General features: G+C 40.5%; 1 protein-coding gene across 5 annotated transcripts in view; it reads left to right on the top strand.

The window, feature by feature from the left end:
* Positions 1-963: 963 nt before the first annotated feature.
* The window catches only part of SEMA4D (semaphorin 4D), a 142,588-nt gene continuing 122,375 nt past the window's right edge, over positions 964-21,176 (top strand). For 3 of the 5 annotated variants that reach the window (XM_067569330.1, XM_067569326.1, XM_067569327.1), the window contains exon 1: positions 1,785-2,224. The gene's annotated coding sequence lies outside the window, so the exon portion shown is untranslated. Of the gene's footprint in view, positions 1,176-1,784; positions 2,225-7,059; positions 7,120-21,176 lie in introns of those variants that run through there. The other 2 variants (XM_067569328.1, XM_067569329.1) reach the window with 2 other exon arrangements.

The following is a 21,176-nucleotide window of genomic DNA, read 5'->3' as shown; positions in this document are numbered from 1 at the left end:
TGTAGGGGGAACTCCGGGGTTGCACAGTAGGTGAGGGGGCCAATTTTCAAAAGGTATGGTGGCTAGATGATGTGTGAAGGGAATTAATCTAAAGTTACAAAACAATGTATGCATATGCTATCACTTCTAATCACTATAATGTTCGAACACAGAGGCAAGCTAGAGCGTGTTTGACGTTCCCACTTCCTTTCTTGATTTTTCTTTGGCATCTGTCTCCCACGCCCCCTACACATTGTACCTAGTTCTCGAATTCCTTCTGGCTCAGCTACATAACTTCATTATAGATACAGGAGATGACCCAGGAGTCAGGGCACTTGTGAATATTCAGAAGGGGCACTCGTGCCTGGGTTATTCAGGTTAGCAGCATACACTGTGTGCGAGAAGCCAGACATCCAGGTCTGCGATTGAAGGCCGGAAAAAAATGGCACCACAAACTGAGAACTAACGTCTGTTGCAAATGAAAAAACCTGCCTGCTGACTGCAGATTTCCATTTCCAGCCCTGGGGTTTTGAAGAGGAAGGATCTGCTTCTCCCTCAATCCATCAGTGCCTGCAGATGCCAGCAGCAGCAGCGTGTGGAAATGTAATCTGGTTTCTCTGACAAACGGCACTCAAATCCCCCCCCCGGGACCTGCGGCCAAGACTCCACCATCATTTCGAGGCAGGTTGTGCAAGCGTCCTTCCCCCTCCCCCCCAGCCCGGGGCTGGCAGGGTTTCCCCGTGCCTGCTTCTTCTTCCCCCTGAGCCATTGACCAAACTCTCCCCGGGAAAGCAACGATCAAAATCTTCCTCGATTGTCACAGCTTGAGCACACACCCCTCGGCTGCGTACAGCGCCCCTCCCCTCCGGTCACAATCACACAACCCGGAGCATCCCCCTCCTCTTGGAGCAGGGCAACAAGCCCTCGGGCTGCTGCACTGAGCTGCGAGCTCCGCTCCGCTCCACTCCCTCCTCCCTCCCTCCCTCGCGCCAGCAGCCGCCATACTGCGGGGCAAACCCAAACTTGTTACACTGGCACCGACCAACTCCTCCTCCAGCTGCTCCCCCAGCTGCAGCCGCCTCCGCGAGCGCAGCGCACGTAGAGCCTGTGGGGCTGGCACGGCACGAGACGGGACGGGACGGGAGACGGCCGCGGGAAGGGGCGAGCGCGCGGAGGAGTTGTTTGCAGCCTCGCAGGTAGGGAGCGTTTCGCCCCACGCGCGCGCTGCGCGGCGGCGGCGGCTGCCTGGCCCGGCTCTTTGCAGCGCCGCGCGGGGACGAGGCAGAGCAGCCGCCGCCTGCGGGCCGGCTGGTGTCTGCGGCTCCAAGCCAGGGTCCGTGCCTGTGCCTCGCAGCGCCGGCGGCTCAGGTTGAGGGAGGCCCGGGAGGAATTGTCTCGGGTTGCCGGGCGGGGAGGATGCTTGCGGGTGGGCAGTGGAGGGAGCTGGCAGCATCTGGGCCGAGGGCCAGGGGGTGGTAGGGCTGGGGAGGGGCCGCTCGCTGAGCGGGAGGCTGGGGGGGGGGGAGGGTGTGGATGCGTGCGCGGTGGGGAAAGGACCGGCCTTGGCCGCTTCTCGGGGGTGGGGGGCGTGTTTGTTGCTTCACAGGTCACTCGCCTTTTGCAACGCGGCCCCGGTTCTCGGCTCGGCGTTTCCCCACTAACGCAGCTGCCTCCCTCCCCGCTGTTGCCCAGGCAAGAGCGTGCACTGCCTGCCAGCCAGCCGCCCCAGCCTGGAGGGGGACGGACGTGTGTGTGTGTGTGGGGGGGGGGGGGGGGGAAGCTGGGGTGACACCTCCCCGCCGTGTCTCGCGAGGTGCTTACTCCGCGCCGTCATTCACACACGTGCACCTGCCTTCAGAGGGGAACCTGTGGACACGAGCCCCCCCACCCGAGCCTCCAGACCCAGCACCTCCCACACCCGCTTTGTTTCAGTGCCTGGGTTGGTTCCATGTAAAAAGAGGCAGGTTTGCTGCGTTTCACGCTCCCCGGGGGCGAGCTGTGAAAGTGCCTCTGCTGTGCCGATCCTCCCTGCGGTTAGTCGCCCGATCGGATAATTGTGCGGCCGTTTAAAGGCGCCCAGAGGGGAGGAGCTGTGTGGAGCGGAGAGGAGGGAAGGGCCAACAACCCACTGCAGCGTTCTCCAGCTGGGGCAAACTGAAGGAGGGAGAGCTGGAGAGAAGTGAAACAAACTGAGATCTTTAAGCTCTCCTCAGACCCCATTACAACAGCGGTTCTCAACCAAGGGGTACGTATATCAACTCATCTAGATATTTGCCAGGTTTTACAACAGGCTACATGAAAAGCACTAGTGACGTTAGTATCAACTAACATTTCATGCCATGACTTGTTTATACTGCTCTGTACTCTGAAATGGAAATGCAGTATTTATGTTCCAGTTGATTTATTTTATAATTCTATGGTAAAAATGAGAGAGAAATAATTTTTTTCAGTAATAGTGTGCTTGGGACCCTTTTGTATTTTTATGTCAGGTGAAATTTGGGGGTATGGAAGACAAATCAAACTCCTGAAAGGGGTTCAGTAGTCTGGAAAAGTTGAAAATCACTGCATTACAAGACTTCTTCCTTGGCATGAGATGCTTTGTAAGAGGTGCCTCCCTTCTTTCCTCACCAAATGAATGAGACTTGACAGCTTTACAAATGTTTCCTCTTCAAGCCCTGTTTGCCTTGGCTGGCTGTCGCCCCCCTTCCATTACCCCTGCAGACCAAATCTGGTTCTCACTCTCCCCAGCTCCACTCCTGCTGCCCAGAGAAAAGGGAAGGCTGCTCTTTTGGTTTAATGAGTGCTGTGCATAGTGTAACCTTGCATGGGGAGTCCTATCCTCTGACAGTTTGGGTGGGGTAAAGCATTACATTTTGTTTTGTTTTTGTCTTCTGGTCACAACCTTATTGTTTTGTTGTTCCAAATGGAGAAGAGGATTTTGTTGGTCAGTGCTGCACCTGTTGTAGCAGTTTGGCTGCACTGAACCTCTTGGTGTGTTGCCAGTATAAACATGTAAAGGATATTTGAGCTGGCTACTTGTTTTTGGTAAATACGAATCTGAGACATTTTCATTGAACAGGGAAGTGGCTTGTTTACCTCTAATCAGAAGTTGGCACTGCACTTGTGGTATCTTGGTGCTTAAGTCAAGATTTAAAATCTTTAATGTTTAAAATCTTATATGGAATAGAAACCAAGCCTGTATTTGATGCTTACTGTTTGGAAACTTGCTGCATATGTTTTCAAAGCTCTGCCGTGTATTCTTTTATTTCTCAGCTGCCATAAGATTTTATGTTCTTTGCAGTTCTTTGCAGACATGCTAATGTTACAAGAGATGAATGAAGTGATATTAGAGTTTCTTGTCAATTCTTATTTGCCCTCAAGCTAATTATAAATGAAAATATTCTGTGTTGTTAGTCTGTTATATGTTATTTGGTAATGTGTTCTGAGGTTTAGACACCATGCAGTCTCCAGTGCATAATTCTTTTGCATCAAGAGAATATATAATAATATATTATTATTATAATTTTATAATTATATTATAATTATAATTATAATTTTAAATGGTGTATACTTAGATCTAATGAGTATTCCTATTAATATATAATGTATCCTTTGTGGGGAGATTGTATCTGCCTTGCCATGAGGACAGATTGTGTGATCTAATAGGCCTCTTCTGTCTATGTTTATTTTGATTCTCTGCTGATGTTTAGGTTTTCTTCTTCCCGTTTCCCTCTTTCAGATCTTCCTTAGAGACCTCTCCCAAGGAGAAATTCCAGTTGAAAAATTTAAACTGGTTCTGCTGATTTCAGGGGCAGAGGCCTGGTCCACGCCTGAAATTTAGATTGACCTAGCTACATTGCTCAGGGGGCCTGAGAAATGTATTTAAGCCAACCTAAGCCTTGGTTTAGACCCTGCTAGGTTGACAGAAGAACCTGTCAACCTAGCGACAGCCTCTTGAGGGTGTGGATTTACTACAGTGATGAAAAAACATCTTCCATCACTGCAATTTTATAGCCCTTTGAGCCCACGTCAGTTGACAAGAGCCAGTATGAGAGCGTTATTGCAGTGTAGACATACCCTTAGTGTCCAGCAGAATTATGAAGCAGTCTTTCAGGTATGAGATATATCTACTTTGCATCAGGCTCTGGATTGAAAAGCTCCTTTTTTGTGGAAGGAGCCATTTTCCTTCCTTCCCAGCTAAAATAACTATTATTTCTTTAAAAAACAAAACAATGTGGTTTTAAACCTACCTTTTGACTGGGTACAACTTTCTGCAAACGTATTTTGGATCAAATCCTTGACCACTCTGCAAAACCTGAGAAAACAAACTCTGTGCAGGTTTACCCTGTAGGGTCAAGAATTCTCCATGCTCCAGCATTAATACTAAAGCATTGTACTGACTACTATACTGAAGCATTAATAGAAACACTCAACAGCCACTACGGAGGCCCTACCTCATTTGACACCTGTTCTGTCCCACCAACTAAGGTATTCCCACCAGATAATGTATAGCCATGAATCCTCTGACTACTCACTTGCCTTCAAATCTTCCAATGCATAGCTGCAGGTACAAGTATTAGAGCACATTCCTCTACCACCTGCAGGGGGCTCAGAATACCTTTCTGCAGGTTTGTAATCTGCTAACCCCACAAAGTGGAACCAAATGTATTTAGGGCCCTCCTTGGATGCAGAGGGTGTGGCAGAGGCATAGTTTTGCCCTTGGAGAGCTACATGGGGTTTCTGCTGTTGCTGTAGTTTTTGTTCTAGGTCCTTTCTACACTACATTTACTAACCATGGCTCCAATTTTGCAATTACATCCACCCAGGTGGATCCCTGTATGGAATAATGTTGAAGTCAGTGCAGCTTCTTGCAAGGGCAGGGATATAGATTGGCACAGACACAGTTGCAAAATCAGGCATTAAGTTTGCAATTTTCTAACAAGAAAGATACTTAAGCAGTTCTCTAGGAAAAGGCAAACAAAAGAGGTATTTCAGAGGCAGTAACTAAATTTGCATGCCCAACCTCAGACACTTAGTACCTGTCAACATTAGGCATTGAGGACCCACCTATCCAGCTGATGAGAGCTGAGAGTCCTGAGCACTTCTGAAAAGACTGTGTGTTAAGTGTAGAGCTGGGTGAAATTATTCAGCTGAAACTTTTTTTCACTGAAAAATGTGGATTTGGGTCATCTGAAACATTTTGAGAATTTGTCAACTTTGCCAAATTATTTCCGTTAACTCCCCTCCCCCAAACTTACACATTTTAAAAAACAAAACAAAATGTTTTGATTTGACATTTTAAAAATAAAATATTTTGATTTTTCAAGTAAAAAAGACATTGTTTTTAACTTTCAGTTTTATTTAAAATCTAAAAAAGCTTCAAACTGAAACAAAACATTTAGTTCAAGTCAAACAAAACATTTCATTTGACCCCAAAATAATGTTATTTATATTTTTAAGAACTGCCAGCAAACAGAAAAATTAGTTATTCACTCTAGTTAGATGTGAAGTTGGGCATTCAAAAGTTAACACAAAATCAGTGTCTATTTTGGAAAATGGTGGCCTTGCTATAGAAAAAGACCTAAAATGCTGGGTGGAACAGCAGAATCTAGCATAAATTTCAAGATTCCACTATTCTCCTGATTTTTTTGATGGGGGCCAGGAGTGTCAGATCCAGAATCCTAACAGATTTAAGGGATCACAGAATCCGGGCTCCAGCCCATGCCAGAATGTCTACACTGCAGTTTTATAGTCCCACAGCCTGAGACCCATGAGCCTGAGTCGGCTAACATGGGCCAACCGCAGGTGTCTTACTGTAGTGTAGACATACTCTAAATGTTCAAGGGAAGATTTGCCTGGAGATTTATTCATTTAGCCAACTCTGTTGCTTTCAGTTTGCTAGTAATAGATGGCTCACTTAAAAATGCTTTAACAACTGTTGTATTATACAGACATCTGTGAACCCTACTAATCTGTTGCATGAGTATAACTGTCCTCTGCCAAAAGAGAATGGCTTTGAACTTATTCTGGGGCTTCTTATGAGCCCCGCCATAAGGACTCCCTGAAAGATGCGTGAATCAGTGAATTCCTTGGATGCCCTGGCCCAGCCATTGCTATTTCTCTAACCTGGCCTGCCCAGTTGCCATAGAACAAACTTTCACATTAGCTTTCTCTGTGTGAATCCACTGAGGGAGGAGTGTGGAGGCATGGTCATGCTTTGAGGTTGCAGTGGGCTGCCTGTACGTTCTCTGCTCTGCTACTTTCAACTCTCACACGTACCACCTGCACAATGCCTGTTTACTTGAACATTTGTTGTAGTAAGTGTTTTGTCTAACAAGTGTCACTACAGTGAGGATTGCAAAGTAGAACACAGTTTGAATTTTTTCTGAATTTTAGCGAAAATAATGAGGAATTCTTTGAATTACATGCAGCATTGAAATAGTCTACTTCTATTAAAGCCAAGAATTAATTACTGGAAGATCTAAGACTTGCCATACATAGTCTGCAGAAAGTGCTCTGTAAATCAACAGATATGTTCTGACTCTAGGAAATACATTAACCAAAGAGGGTCTTGTTCTTGTTTAGATCAATGTGAATGGTGTTGCTATAGGAGAATCACTCTGGAATATTATTTAAATTCTAAATTATTCATAGATCTCTTATGATTTGTGTGTTGGCTTTAGAAAATAAGAAATTCCAAAAAGCAGTTATCATTTTTTATGGTCTAATGAAGGAAAATGAAGCATATTTTGTTGAAAGTATACAGAGTATTTCACATGTTCAGGAAAAATATTCTTTGCAACAGTATTTGTTGGACAAAGAGATCTTGAAATAAGAAATGACAGTGACAGAGAGCTGTGTTTACTAAAGTTGACTGACATAATTTAGATACTTGAGACTTAAGTATAGATCATTATAAGAACCAACATTTTCTGTGATTTACATGAATTTAAAGGGGATTTCTCAAGGTGCAAGGTCACTGATGTGTTAATTGTAAACCTACTAGGTTTTTCTAGTTTTAAATTAAACGTTAAGTACTTATAGATGTGACTGATTTCGCTTTTCATGATTCATTTTTAGAGAATGGAAGAAGTAGTAAGTGCATAAGTTGATATGCAATGAGGAGATAGTGCCTTAAAGGTAAGATATATGGATTTATGTTCTGTTTTGTTACTTTGTAAGCTCATGGATTCTAAGGCCGGAAAAGACCACTGTGATAATGTAGTCTGACCTCCTGTATAACACAGGCCATAGAATTCCCCAAAAATAATTCCTAGCACATATCTTTTAGAAACATCCAATTTTGATTTAAAAATTGGCAGTGTTGGAGAATCTACCATGAACCCTGGTATGTAATGTTATGGTATAATCAATTACCTTTAAAGGTATTCTTACACATACAATTGTGTTTCACATTCAGGTCTTCTCTATCTTGGAAACTCTAGAGAGTTGTCTGTGTTGAGGGTGAAAAGAAATCCCAACTATGCTTCTACCAGCTTCAGTTGCCCTGTTAGGAGCACTAGTGTAGACAAGGTTCTGGTAATGTGCAGCATTTTTACCACCATTCAAGTCCTGTTTCTATAACAATCATTACCATAATTACCACCAGAAGAGCTGTGCTGACAGTGAATTGAATGTCTATTTTCTTAGTGTAAATAAGCATTATAATGATTGGAGACTAGTGGCAAGACATCTCAAGAGTAAAAGCTGAGAGAGGAATGGATTTTTAGTCAAATTGCATAGAACACTTTGTCCTTTGTTCTTTACACCTATTGAACTTGTGTGACAGATTAATGTTTTGGAGAAAGTCTCTTTAAAATTTCAGTATTTATGACCCTTCATTTAAGCTGTGGGAGGACACATTAAACATACTTTGAGACAATTGGCAAACACAAAGGAGACCAGACTTGGCATTTTTGATGTTTCTGTGGGGAGTGGGGGAAGGCAGAAAATTAAAACTTAAAAAACCCACCTTAAAATTCTGCTTCTTCCATCCTAAAGAAGAAAGAGTGGTCACAAGTCTAATTTAAAAAGATCCTTTGCTTGTCACATGTAAGTATCTGTGTCTATTTCTCTACCTGTCATTACAAGTTCAGTGGAAATTTTTGAAAGGGTTATTATTGAAGTATCACTTTCACTTTTTGTCTACATGGGTACAGCAAAATTAATAACGTGTTGTTGGTTAATGGAATACTTGTATGCACTTTGGGAACAGGGACTATCCTTTTGTTGTGTGTCTGTACAATGCCTAGCTAATAGGGTCTTGATCTCTGTTTGGGCTCCTAGAAAATATCACAATACAGATAATTAATAATATTGGTGAATTACTTCTTGCATTTTTTTAATATTGTTTCTAGCTGTGAGGGTATATAGTGAATCATACCGTGTCAATTTCAGTGTCATGAAAAAAAACCCAAACTGTAATGCAGCTTTCAGGTTGAGAAATGTAGAACTCCAAAGTCAGGAAATGTAGTTACAGTCAAAAGCTCTCCTGTGACTCTGCTCCTACACTACTTTAAAATAAAATATTCCTTTATATTCTTATAAACACTTTGTCAGTTAATTGGCTGAGCTGGCAAAGGCCTTACACATGACAGCATTTCTTCATTTGTCTGTCTATACCCTGATAGTTGTTAAATGCTGCATCCAAAATGTCAGGGAAAGTTCTAGGCTTCAGTGGCCAAAACCCTACTGATTTTAGAGAAAATGGGGAGCACCTGAAATCCCAGCCAGTTCTTCAGCAAAACTGCAGTTTCAAGCACCTCTGTTCCCAGCCCCTTTCTTGGTCTCCCTTTGAATCTTCCCCTGCTCTGACACCCCCCCCCCCCCCCCCCCAGGTTGGTTCTCCAGAGTACCATTCTCAGACACTGGCTTAGGGCCTTCTGCAGGAATCTGCCCACTTCCAGACTGATCTCTTTCAGGTCTTTTATAAGCTATTGCCTGCTTCTTCTTAATAGCTCCCCTTAGACTGAGAAGCAGTTAATTATGACAGGTCTGGCTGACCCTATCTCCCTGTAAGGGGCCAGTTGCCCTGTGACAGAATCCCATCCTGTGGCCATCAGTGTGCATAAATATCCAGTTTGCACATGTAATTGATATAAATGACCATGCAGATTAGGTCCACCATAAATTTATGCATGGACACTTCTTAAAATCAGGCCATGTCATGTTATATACTCATAGATATAATTTGGAAAGAATGAACAAGTGAAATTGAACCTGTAGATTTTACTTGTCCTTGTAATGAGGCCAACAGGTTCTAATTTTGCTGCACAGCATGCAGTCCTCCCTGGATTTGGCTCAGATCTAGACTAATACTAATTTTAAGAAGATCACTGTGTAGGATGCCTATTGGATATCAATGAATTCACTGTACACATAAGGAAGAGGGGAGGAAGCGTGTTTGGGGGGGATGGAAAGTCTAGTGACTGAAGAATGGTTGCATAATCTTGATGTGCCAAGAGTTTCATGAATCAATCCTTATGTATTGAGGTTATTATGTAACATCTCTGTTATAGTCCTAAAACTCATTTTAGTAACAGTACTTTTCTTCTGGTTAGGAGCATAAAAACCATACCATTGAAAAACATGAAAAGGTTGTCTTCACTGTGCTACTGGAACAAATCATATCTAAAGAGGTCTCAAAATTGCAGCACCTTTTGTTTTGCAAAGAATGTGAACAAGGATTACATGTTGCTTCACTCCCAGATAAAACTGCCCAAAAAACTAAAAAGCCTTTATGGTCATCTTAAAGTTATCCCTAATGTAATTTATACAACCTGACTTCTCTTCCCACCTTGAAAAATAAAGTATGACTATAAATGGTTTGTGTTTGTACATCAAATCGCTAGATTTTGTGTGTCCAGGCAAAATGTTCATATTCTCCTAAACATGCTTTTTCAGCAACCTGTCCACATTATCAGAAGCTGGTTACAATATAAGTTATAATTTTGTCTAATTGAAGAAAGCCAAATTACAATATAGAGTCCCCTACTTTTCCAGATGTAAGTTTTAAATCCACACACTAGGAAGCCTTACTATAATTGTATACTCTAACAATGATTTATGGAGGCAAGAAATCATCAGCTAACTGTATATACAGGTGTCAAGGAAAGTAGAACTCAGGATCTTTGACAAAAAATACACATGGCCACCAGTAAGCCACTGTTAAGAAAATCATTGTAGCAGGATTTATAACCTCATAAAGGGAGGTAATTGTAGCCCTCTGGATAGGACAGTAGACTGTGAGTTAAGGAGACCAAGCTGGGTTCTGTTTCTGCTCTGCTTCTGGCCTATGGGGTGACCATGAGAAAGTCACTTTGGTTTGGATCCACAAATGACTTACATGTTGTAATGCTGAGCATTGCAGAGTCTAATTTTTAGGCCTCTGCAAAAATCACAAGAACACCATGTGATCTACAAAGCCTGAGTTAGGAACCTACGTTCCCTATACAATGAATGGGGAGAGATAGGGTGACTTAGACTGCAATCCACAAAAGCCAGCATGCTAGGTGAGGCGTCAATGGGACGTGCTGGTGAGAGAACTCTGTCCTAAGCCCTGGAGATAGGTGCCTAAGCCTGGATTGCAGGGAGCTCCTTATCTCTGTTAGCGATCCATAAATGCAAATCTGTCTCCTGGAGTCAGGCAGTATAGGTGCCTAAATAGTATCTTGGAGGAGTGAGATCCACATAAATGGGATGTTGTGGGGGCAGAGGAGGAGGTGAACTGGGACTGGACCTTGGGTCTCCCATCTGCCACATGAGTTCTCTAATTACTGGTCTATAAAGTCATTTTCTCTCTGGCCCAGTGACTATTCCACTGTAGATAAATACTGAAATAGTCACTGGGCCAGAGAGAGAGAGAGAATGCTGCTGTAGTTCAGTGATTAGGGCAGGGGTGGGGAACGTCCGGCCCGCGGGCCGGATAAGGCCCGCAAAATCATTTGGTCTGGCCCTGGCAAGGCAACCACAGGGGGGAATTCGGCAGCGGCGCGGTTTCACGGCGGCGGCGGGGTTCCGTGGGGGGGGGGGGCAGTGCCCGCCGCCGAAATCCTGCCGCCGTTTGCCCCTTTTCCAAATGGCCCTTGGCAGAAAAAAGGTTCCCCACCTCTGGATTAGGCATCCTTCCAACCCCGGGATGTGGGAGACCCAGAGTCCAGTCCCCTCCTCCAGTGATTCTTTTACTGCTTAGCCTGAAGTGGCTGCAGCTGCCCAGTCCCAGGTAAATTGTTTTAACAGCAGGGAGTTTGATGCTCTTGGGCACTGATGCTGCCTGATAGGCCCCTGCATGCTCCTCTGCTGGTTGTGCGGGTCACAGAAGCAGCAAGGGAGAAAAAGCACATGAAAAATATGATTAAAATAGGATGGAAAAATCCAAGGTATTCAAGGGCAGACCTTAGTGTGCCTTCTGTTTTTGCATATACTAGTTAGTTACATGCAGGTATATTATTTGAAAAAGTAATTGAATTTGCACATGCAAAATCCAGATGTGCATGACTTTTTTGAACAAAGGGTGTGAATTCTGTTACACAGAAAGTGTGCATGCACAAGTGGAAGCTATATTTTTGAAAAATTGTCTGTTATAATTCCCACTGAAAGAGACTGGAAATGTTTTTTTGTTATTGGTGTGTGTGAGAATAACAATGCAGGATGCAGCACAGGCGTTCAGAGATGTGAAAAGTCTTTGACAGGTTTACATTTGCATTTTTTCCCCTTTCTGGTTGGCATGTATGGTTCTTTAGGAATAGGATGATAAAAGAGCCGGACTGGGACTTAGTTGAGGTCTCAAAGGTCATGTTTGCTTAATTAATTTATTTACTTTTTGCATAATACATGGCTAAATTCAGAGTTGGTCTTAAAAATCCGGCTTTGATATGCTCCAGAATGAACTAAACTAGCCAATTTTGACTTAGTTTAAAATAAAAATAAGGAACTATGCAAAGAATACATAGTAAATGTGTAAATCTGGAAATTGACCGTGCTGTAGCATACTTTATTGTGACTTCCTCTATGATGAATCCTATTTTATGATGATGGGCAGAGAGAAGCCAGTATGTAAAAATGTGTCTTAGGGCTAAGCATGAATTTCTCAAAGTTATCTACTTATGGCTGAAGCTAGTTTTGTTGTTTTGGACTCTGATTCTTCATTCACAGGTTCAAACTGTAATTACAGTAGCAATATAAAACCTAAAAGTGATGCAATATTACAATATTCATATTTACATTTTCATAGGAACGCATGGTAATGTGCACCTACCTTTTTTCATAAATGTTCTAATTTGTTCAGATCCCATTTGTTTAATGATACAGTAGTGTTAAAAAGGCTCCCCATTCACCACAAGCAACACATGCCTGAAATCCTCAGACAGATCTGAAGAAGAAATGACACTCTGCTCACTGACCCTCACACTTGATTTCTAAACAAAACATGATATAACAAAATAAAAATATAGATGATTTTTGAACCCTCATTACTCCCCCCAAATGTGCTAATTTGCCTTTCCAGAAAAATATAATAAAATCAGCTTATGATGTTTCAGATGGATCATTTCTTATAGTGAAGCTGGAGCTGCAGCAGGAGTGTCTAAATAGGGTTTATATTTTCCCAGTAACTATATGGAGAAACAAGCATCTTGTAGCTTGTTACAATTTAATAGCTTCATGAACAGTGAGGTTACATCTTTTAAAAATCTTTACCTATGTAACAGAGAAATTATTTATTAAATCTGAAATAATGTTCCCATGCAAATAGACTAGTTACTTTCTAGCGGGTTCACTTCAGATTCTCATGCTATATGAGCAATCAATCAATACAGATAATCCCAAATAATGTTAAAATAGATGTTGACGAACTATTGAAAGGCTGACTTGCTATCAACATGGAAAAAAGATATTGCTTTTGCTCTCTGATAAATGGAAACCCTGAAAGCTCTAAGGTCTGCTAAATTACATTTTTTAATTGAATGAGTATATAAAATGGTAAAGAATTAAAATTGTATTGGATAGTACATTTGAGTGTAGAATAACCACATGGCTTTCATCTACAATTCATTCACTCTTTAAAAGAAATAAAATAATTATAAAGTTACACAGAAAGTTAAATATGACTGTCTTAAAGTTTATATATATGTGTGTGTATGTGTATTTGGATTAAAATAGTAAACACCTTTTAATATCAATACAAATATTGTCTGTGACTATACCTGGTCAGATACCCAAGGTGATAGGTATTAAATTACAACATGATGTTTAGGGACTTCAGCAGAATGTATCACTTCAAATACAATTTTAAACCTAAGTATGTATGTGACACACACTAAGTAATTACCTCTGGTATTGATGGTTTAACTAGCTGTAAGTTATATTGTCAGATAGAGTTATGTTATGGTACAGTTAGAAACTTCATTTGAAAGTCTAATCTTTACATTCTTCAACTGAAGAACAATATATATCATGTCAAATTCATCCTTTGTGCTAAATGTCAGGTATTTGCTTAATTACATCTTGACTTGGGTTGGAAGTGTGTGATTGTGGTTGCTTCTTAGTGTACTGGATACGGTGGATGACTGATGGACATGGGTACAGCGGAATTTTCGAGCTCTTGCTTTGCGATTGGCTAGGTCAGGCTTGTTTGTTTCAGTAACTAGAGGCTTGCTTCATAGGGTAGCTGTTTAGGTGCTTTCCTCTTGGATCCTATTTTAGAGCCAGATGTTGGTTAAATCTATTTTTTTGGCTAGAGTTGGTTGAAAATTTTTGATAAAAATGACACATTCTTTACAACAAATTCATTGCATTTGCTGACTGTGATCCAGGAACCTTTTTGTGCCAACTGGCAGAGGCCACGAGGGACATATTTTACAGAGATCTCCTGGGTCAAATATATGCACAATAATTAAGGATAAGATTTGGTCACAGATTCCATGACTTCTGGGGCAGGGCTGGAGTAGTTGTCCATCCCAGGGCTACCAGGTGGCCCCGGAGCTGTGGCACCCCGGGAGCAGCTAAGATTTAATCAGGTATTTATAGTAAAAGTCATGGACAATAAACAAAAATTCACCGCCCGTGACCTGTCTATGACTTTACTATAAATACCCCTGATTAAATCTTAGCCTTAGTCATAATCCTTGCAAAATGTATATATGGATAACATTTAAGAAGTTATGTATCTATACTGGAAATTATATTCTCAAAGCCTTGGCATTAAGGCAGGCAAACAGAGGGTGATATGCTTCAGACTGGTTGTTCACAGGCTTGGCTGGGCACTGTGTATTATCCATTTAATAATACAGGTCTAATTGCATTTGGAGCCAAAATGGACATCAAGAGATTGTGAAATCTTCAAGGGAGGAAATGTACAGGGGGAGGGGATCCTGTTTATGAATGAAAACAATGGATTTTTGGAGTATATGGTGGGGAGGACAGGGACAGAGGTACCCCCACTGGATCTTTCCACTGAGGAGGCAAGAGGACAGTGTGCTTGTCTCACAAATGGAAGATGACAGCCAAGCCTGGCTGTAATGCACTGGAAGGATTTTGAGAGGGCTTTTGGTCTTTAAGACTCCACAGTAATTTAAATAAGTAAATCTAGATTCTAGAGTGCATGCTATGTTATGTACATAATCATTTTGTTTCCAATATTTCTACTTGCTTTTACTAGAATCTCTACACTTTGTCAAATAAACTTTTGCTTGTTTTACTGTAAACATTATTAAATGTAGTGTGTTAAGGGGATCTGTGATCTGAGATGTAACAGGTAAATTGAGGGGAGGTACTATTCCTTTGGGAGCAGAGACTGTCAATACTGAGTGTCTTGAGTGTCGAACAGAGGTTGGAGAGCTCAGGGGTTGGAGCGTCTCTATTGTTAACCTGCAGAGGGACAGTGGAGTCTGCATTGGCTATGGTGAGCCCTTGAGTTGCCTGTGGCCAGTGGAGTCAGGGAGCTGTCACATGGCAGGCACAGACAGCGCTTTCTCACACTAAGGGCAGGTGGTAGCGAGGTGCCCCATAATCATAAGTACTGATGAGAAGTGTCACATTGACCAGCTATATCTCTAGCCATTCAGAAATTGTGAGTAAATCTTTCATCCCTTCTTTAAGTATTCGAAAATTTTCTTTGGGCCAGGACATTTCTTCAAAAGTGGGATTAGGCTATTTAATGTCTAGTATCTCCAAAGTATCTATAATTTCTAGTTTCTCACAGGAAAGCCTCTTGAGTCTCCCTTTTAATATCAACTATTTTCTGTGTATCACAAATGTAATATAGTGGTATTTTAACTTTTCAATAGGACTTTCTATATTTGTCATTCTTTCTAGATTTGTGTTTCAGCCTTTCTCCTTATACGTTGCCTTAGTTCTGACATGTCCTCCTCCACCTAAACATTTTCTGACTTCTTACAATTTCCTAACTTTACCTATATCTCTTTTGTTGGTTCTGTTCTTTCTGACTGCTTGCATTCTCCCATTCTCCTGAAGAGAATGGTGTAGGCGGGAAGGCTCTTGGCTCTTGCTCGCCTAATTTTAATAAATTCTCAAATTTTCTATATGGATTGCCTCTCTTGTTTTGTCCAGTTTGTCCAGATTTGCACTGATTTGGAGGAAAACAATTCAAGGAACATAAACAAGGTCCAGTTTATAGCTGGAATACTTTGCCGGTATATGTATACTGGTATACTGTACCAGCAAGTGCTCCTAGAATTGATGCAGCTTATATTGGCAAAACTATATCTACTTCAGGGGTTTTTGCTGGCATAGCTATGTCAGTCACAAATCACACCTCATTGCACCCCTAACCAATATTACTGTGCCAGCAAACATTTATCATGTAGACCTGGCCAAAGTCAAATAGCCTTGGTTCACAGGTCTCTGCTTATTCACAATCTTTAAAAATTTGTTTGATGACAGGGGTGACTTCAGTCTGCTAATTTTAACCCTTTAGCCTGTGGAAACAGGGCAATTGTTTCTCTATGTGCTTGTTACAGTGTCTGGTTTGCAAACCATCTAAATGTTTGTGTTAAATTTAACTTGACATTGTCCCCTTAAGTGGTTTTATTAATATCCTGGCATTCAGCTCCTAAGTATCTGCAGGAAATTCTTAAAAAATTTAGTACATAACACTATTGCAGTTAAATATTTTGCTTTGTTTCTATTTTGAAATATAGTTTCACTTGGGATGTAAAGGAATAAGGACTACTGCTTAAGTAGTCTCTTGATTGATTTCACCGGATCAGCCTTTTGTTTTCATTGTAGACATTTTTAGGTCCTGATCCTGCAAACAATTACTCATGTAAGCAGTTCTATTGAAGTCAGTGGTGTTATTCCTATGTATAAAATTTGACATATACTCAAGTACCATGCTGAATTGGGATCTTAACATTACCACAATCTGGCAAGTGTGCCATATTAATTATATGGCGATAGATCAGAGTCTACTGGTATCCCTAGCTTGCTAGAATTTGTAAACAATGTTGCAAGAAGATTTTGTGTTTTGTTTTCGTTTTGTTAAAGCTTGGAAGATAGAGCTGTTTTTATGCAGCAAAACATGTAGGAACAGATTGGAAGATTTTGCATAGATCCACACTGCACGCATTGATAGACATTGGCTCTGATCCTGCAAGTGTGGGCAGACCTCTGCACTCCCACGGAGCCCCACTGTACTACCCCACTGCATGGATTCACTTGTAGAATTGAGTCCTATGTCAGGGTCATTGCCCTGATTTCGCTGAAGGGAGTTGCTCCAGGAAGTAGTGAAATAATCCCCGAAAGGGTGGAGAGGAAGATTGGGTTTGAAAAGGGTGGGGAAAGAGAAGATCCATTATGAAATATGAAAACTAACTAAATAGGTTCATGTACCTTGGTAGGACTTGCCCACATGGCCTGCTCCTAACTAGAGAGAGAGGAGTAGTTGCACAAATCCCCAGGAGGCAAAATTATACATTCCACACACTGCTTGCACAGCCACTCAGGGTTTGCTAAGAATGCATGCATATGTATTAGCTTTTCCTTTACTCAGCTGTAACTGGAGAAACCATTTATCAGAAACTTATCCCTCCTATACTTCAGAAATGTGGATTGGTGAAAATTAAAATATGGCTTAAAAACTGAAGTGATCATTAGCTGAATGAAAAATAGCTCTGATAACTAAAACTGTCTATTTTCACTATCTTCAGGGGAAAATGTTCATATTTCTCCTTGTGCTTTTTTAACTTCAATCAAAATAAAGCCACTCTTTAGCTACAGTCAAGGGAATGATATGTGTATTCACCTCTTTATATATATATAGACCTATCCAAAAACAAAACAAAACACCCTCTTAAAAAAGGAGAGGGGAGGGGGGAATCCTTGGTCCCACTGAAGTCAGTATCAGTTTTACCACTCAGTTGAATGGGACCAGGATTTTACTGAGAGTGTCAACAGAATGATCAGTGATATTGATAAGTGATAAAATGACGTGGATAATGTGGACTATCTCCTAAACTAAAATGAGGTATAGGAGGTAGTGATGTTTTGTTTCTAATACTCATATGTTAACTTGTGTGGAATACATAGGAAAACGAAAAGTGCTTCTAACTTTAAAGCCTTGGTATAGGCTAACGGACAGACAGTAGAACCAGTTGTATCTTTTAATAGTTGTAATCAGAACTGCATAATCCAAATTATTTTATATGCTATTTTTATTGGTATTCAGATTAATTATAGTCAATAATACAGTTTGCAATCAGATTGTATATTTACAAATAAGATATACAAATAAGTACATAACTACCTCTGAGTGCATACTAACTCACGTGCACCTTATATATTTTAAGAAATTTCCTATTGCAGTAGCAGAGATTATATGAAATAAAGATCATACATATAGGAATTAAATTTGGATGCCCATTAATATATTTTCTTGAGTCAATATTAAATATGTTCATTCCCAGTTTGGTGATACTGATATCTGACTTCACATATGGTTGAATTTTTCTATCTAGATTAAATTTTAGAAGGATCTCCCTGCACGTGCCCTTTTTAAGGGGGTCTCTTTATGTTTGTAGATTGATCACACAGCAGATCATACATGTTGGTATTTAGGAATTCCTTTTTCCTGCTTTTGAAATGACAGACCCCAGGGGAAAAGTAACCATTATACATTGCATGTCTCCTAATCTTTAATTCAGTTGTTGGCTTTTATGAGCTTTATATCCTTCTGGTTTTATGTCTGCCTCTATTTCTTTTTCAAAGTCTTGCCAATATCATCTGGAATAGAATGCGAGTTATTTTTGTTACTGTGTTTTGACAGTTGTTTTGTTCTGAGACTATGACATAATTAGCATCTGATTGGTTTTATACTCACTGATTTCTGTTCAATATGATCAAAAAACACAAGTCACATTTACACTGGAAAGCAGTGACTATGAACGTGACTTAGGTGTAATGGTAGATAACTAGGCTTGGCAGAATTCAATTTTTACTCTTTAATCATTTTGATGGATAATATCAGTGTTTAAGCATTTTTTTTCTGTTTTTATTGATCAAAATTTTCACAGTTGTGGGAAATGAAAGGAGGGGTCAAACAATAATTTAATGACAGTAGGTGTTGATATTCAAAAAGTTAAAGCTTTGTTACTGTTAAAATACAAATGGTCAACACCACATGTGAAAATATACAAAGTAAATATCCTTAAATCAAACTATAGTAAGTTCTCAAGCAGCATTTTTCTTACTTTGTTTGCAGATTTCAATTATCATCTATGGAAATATTTTTTAATCAGTTTGTGTATGGTGAAATCAATGTTTGCCAGCATTTACTGATAAAAATCTATCTTTCCAAATCTTTTGATAACCTGTTGAACAGGAACTGCTAGTGTGATGCTGTAACTATAATGGCAAATGATCCTTGGGTATGTAACTGGGAAATATCAAATACCTAGGGATGTGGCAGTCACTTGAAGTATTTAAATCAAGACTGAATATCTTTCTGATAGATGTGCTCTAGCTCAAATTTAAATTATGGGCTTGATGAAGATGTTATTGGGTGAGGTTCTACAGCCTGTATTATGCAAGTGGTTAAATCAGCCTACCATAATAGTTCCTCCTTGCCTTAAAATCTGTGAATCTTTTTATTTTTATTTTTGTATGCAAACCCAGAACATTAAATTGACCATGGAGAGGTGCCATATATGGAACTTGGTGCTTTATATAGTTCAGATCTGTAGATAGGAAACTTGCATATATTTTAGTGTCCTTTTTCCATTAAAAAAAAAATTAGTTTCAGCTATCAGGATGTATGTCCTGCTACTTAGGCAAGGGTAATGCGGTGAAACTAGGAGTCTGATTCTCATCTCAGTTATGTTGGAGATAAGTCCCTTACTTATGTGGAGTTACTCTTGGTGTGTACTACATGGGTGTCCGTGAGCTCAGAATCCGGCCTGAGGACTATTACTGCAGGGGAGTCATGTTTCCAGTAATAGAGTGTGGAGAAATTCAGAGAAAAAGCTATTCCCTTATTGAATTAGCTGTTGTTTTTTTAATATTAAAGCATTAGTTTCTTTCGTAAGGGGGAAACTATTGTCCCATGCGTTGGAAAGTGAATGACATTTTAAAAAGTTTTGAGTAAAGAGAAAGGAGCTGTTGCTACCCTGAAAGTGAAAGGAGGCTCACTGCTAATCCACAAGTTGTATATGAGGTTTTTGCAAGTTCAAGAAAAAGTATTCTCAAAGGAGTCGAATAGAGAAGCCCCCAAAATGAAGGTATATCTGAGAGCGAATGGCCTAAAATAACGGACTGAAATTTTGCCTTCAGTCAGTGCTCTCATGCAACTCTCATTTGTTTTCAGTTGGAGTTGAATCTGAGGGGAGAATTTGTCCTAGGTTAGCAGCTGGGCCAAAGAGAAGTCTCTGGATTTGAAGACTATTAAATCCCTAAAAAAGGCAAATTCTCTTTGTAGAACACCTTTTTGAGTTGTATATGATGAGATGCTTTTATATGAGGTGATCTTTTGGGGTATCTGAGCTGTTTTAATGTGACATTAAAATAATTTATTTTAAGACTAGAAGGGACAATGAGATCTGTGTGTCCACCTGTATAACACTGATCACAGACTTTCATCCAGTTACTCCTGCTGAGCCCAGTAACTTGTGTTTGACTAAAGCATATCTTCCAGAAAGGCATCTAGTCTTGATCTGAAGACATCAAGAGATGGAGAATCCACCACTTCTCTTGATAGTTTGTTCTGAAGGTTAATTGCCATAAAAGGGGAAACATTGCCTGAAATGATGCTTGCCCTCAGTGTTTCATTAATTCCTTAAAGGGGTGGAAAAGATGGTTTGGATTGTTCTTCTTGAATGTATATGCCAAGATCTATGCTAAAGGAATAGCATGTAGAAATGTGAAAAAATCTTACCTACTCTAACTTGTCTATGATGTGTATCTTGTGGATGGTATCAGAAGTAGAACTGGGCAAAATTACTGCAAACAGTTTAGTGAGCTGTTTTGCCAACTAGCTTTTTGTTTCTTCTCTACCTCCTGAAATTTAAAACTTTCTCCATATTTCAAGGGACTGAAATCTCTCTGTGTGCATGCTTCACTTATTCAAAAATCCAGTTTTGTGATGGTGGTAGTGCCTCTGTGGAAGCCCTATGTATTATTGGGTTGAGTGCAGGAGTGTGAGCCAGGAGGTCCTGAGTTCTATTCCCATCTCTATTAGGGTCACAAGTTTTATCATCAAGTGAAATCTGAAGAAATAAAAAAACCTCACTTAAAATTTCCAAAGCTGCATGTCGGTAGCTATAGATGGGAAAACTGAGATGCCCAGAGATTAAGGGTCAGATTTTGAAAAGTATCTGTTAGTTCTGGTTGTTTCAGTTTCTAGGTGTCCAAGTTCGATAACTAGGCTCTGATTTCATTACACTGCTCAGCACTCCAGTTGAAGTGGAAGCAGCTCAGAACCTCTGGAAATCTGGCCTTGAGGCACTTTGATGACCAAGCTATCTACATTCTGAACTCATCCAGAATTTTTTGATTTCCATCCCATTTTCTCTTTTGTCATAAGCGTTAACACCACTCATTTAAAAAACTGTGCTGATGAAAAAATCATCTGTTTTACTATAAATTGTTAATTTGATTGTATAATCAGAGCTTTTATGTAATGTTCAGCATTGTTTTACCTCTCATCCCTGGCCGCTGATGCATGTCTCTGCGTGTGTGTCCATTGTTCT

The sequence above is a fragment of the Emydura macquarii genome, unplaced genomic scaffold (genome assembly GCF_026122565.2).
Source record: "Emydura macquarii macquarii isolate MOO-44397 ecotype Brisbane River unplaced genomic scaffold, CSIRO-AGI_Emac_v2 contig_2897, whole genome shotgun sequence".
Lineage (NCBI taxonomy): Eukaryota > Metazoa > Chordata > Testudines > Chelidae > Emydura > Emydura macquarii.
Note: the sequence above shows the minus strand (reverse complement) of the source record. Positions and strands in the feature narration are given on the sequence as shown.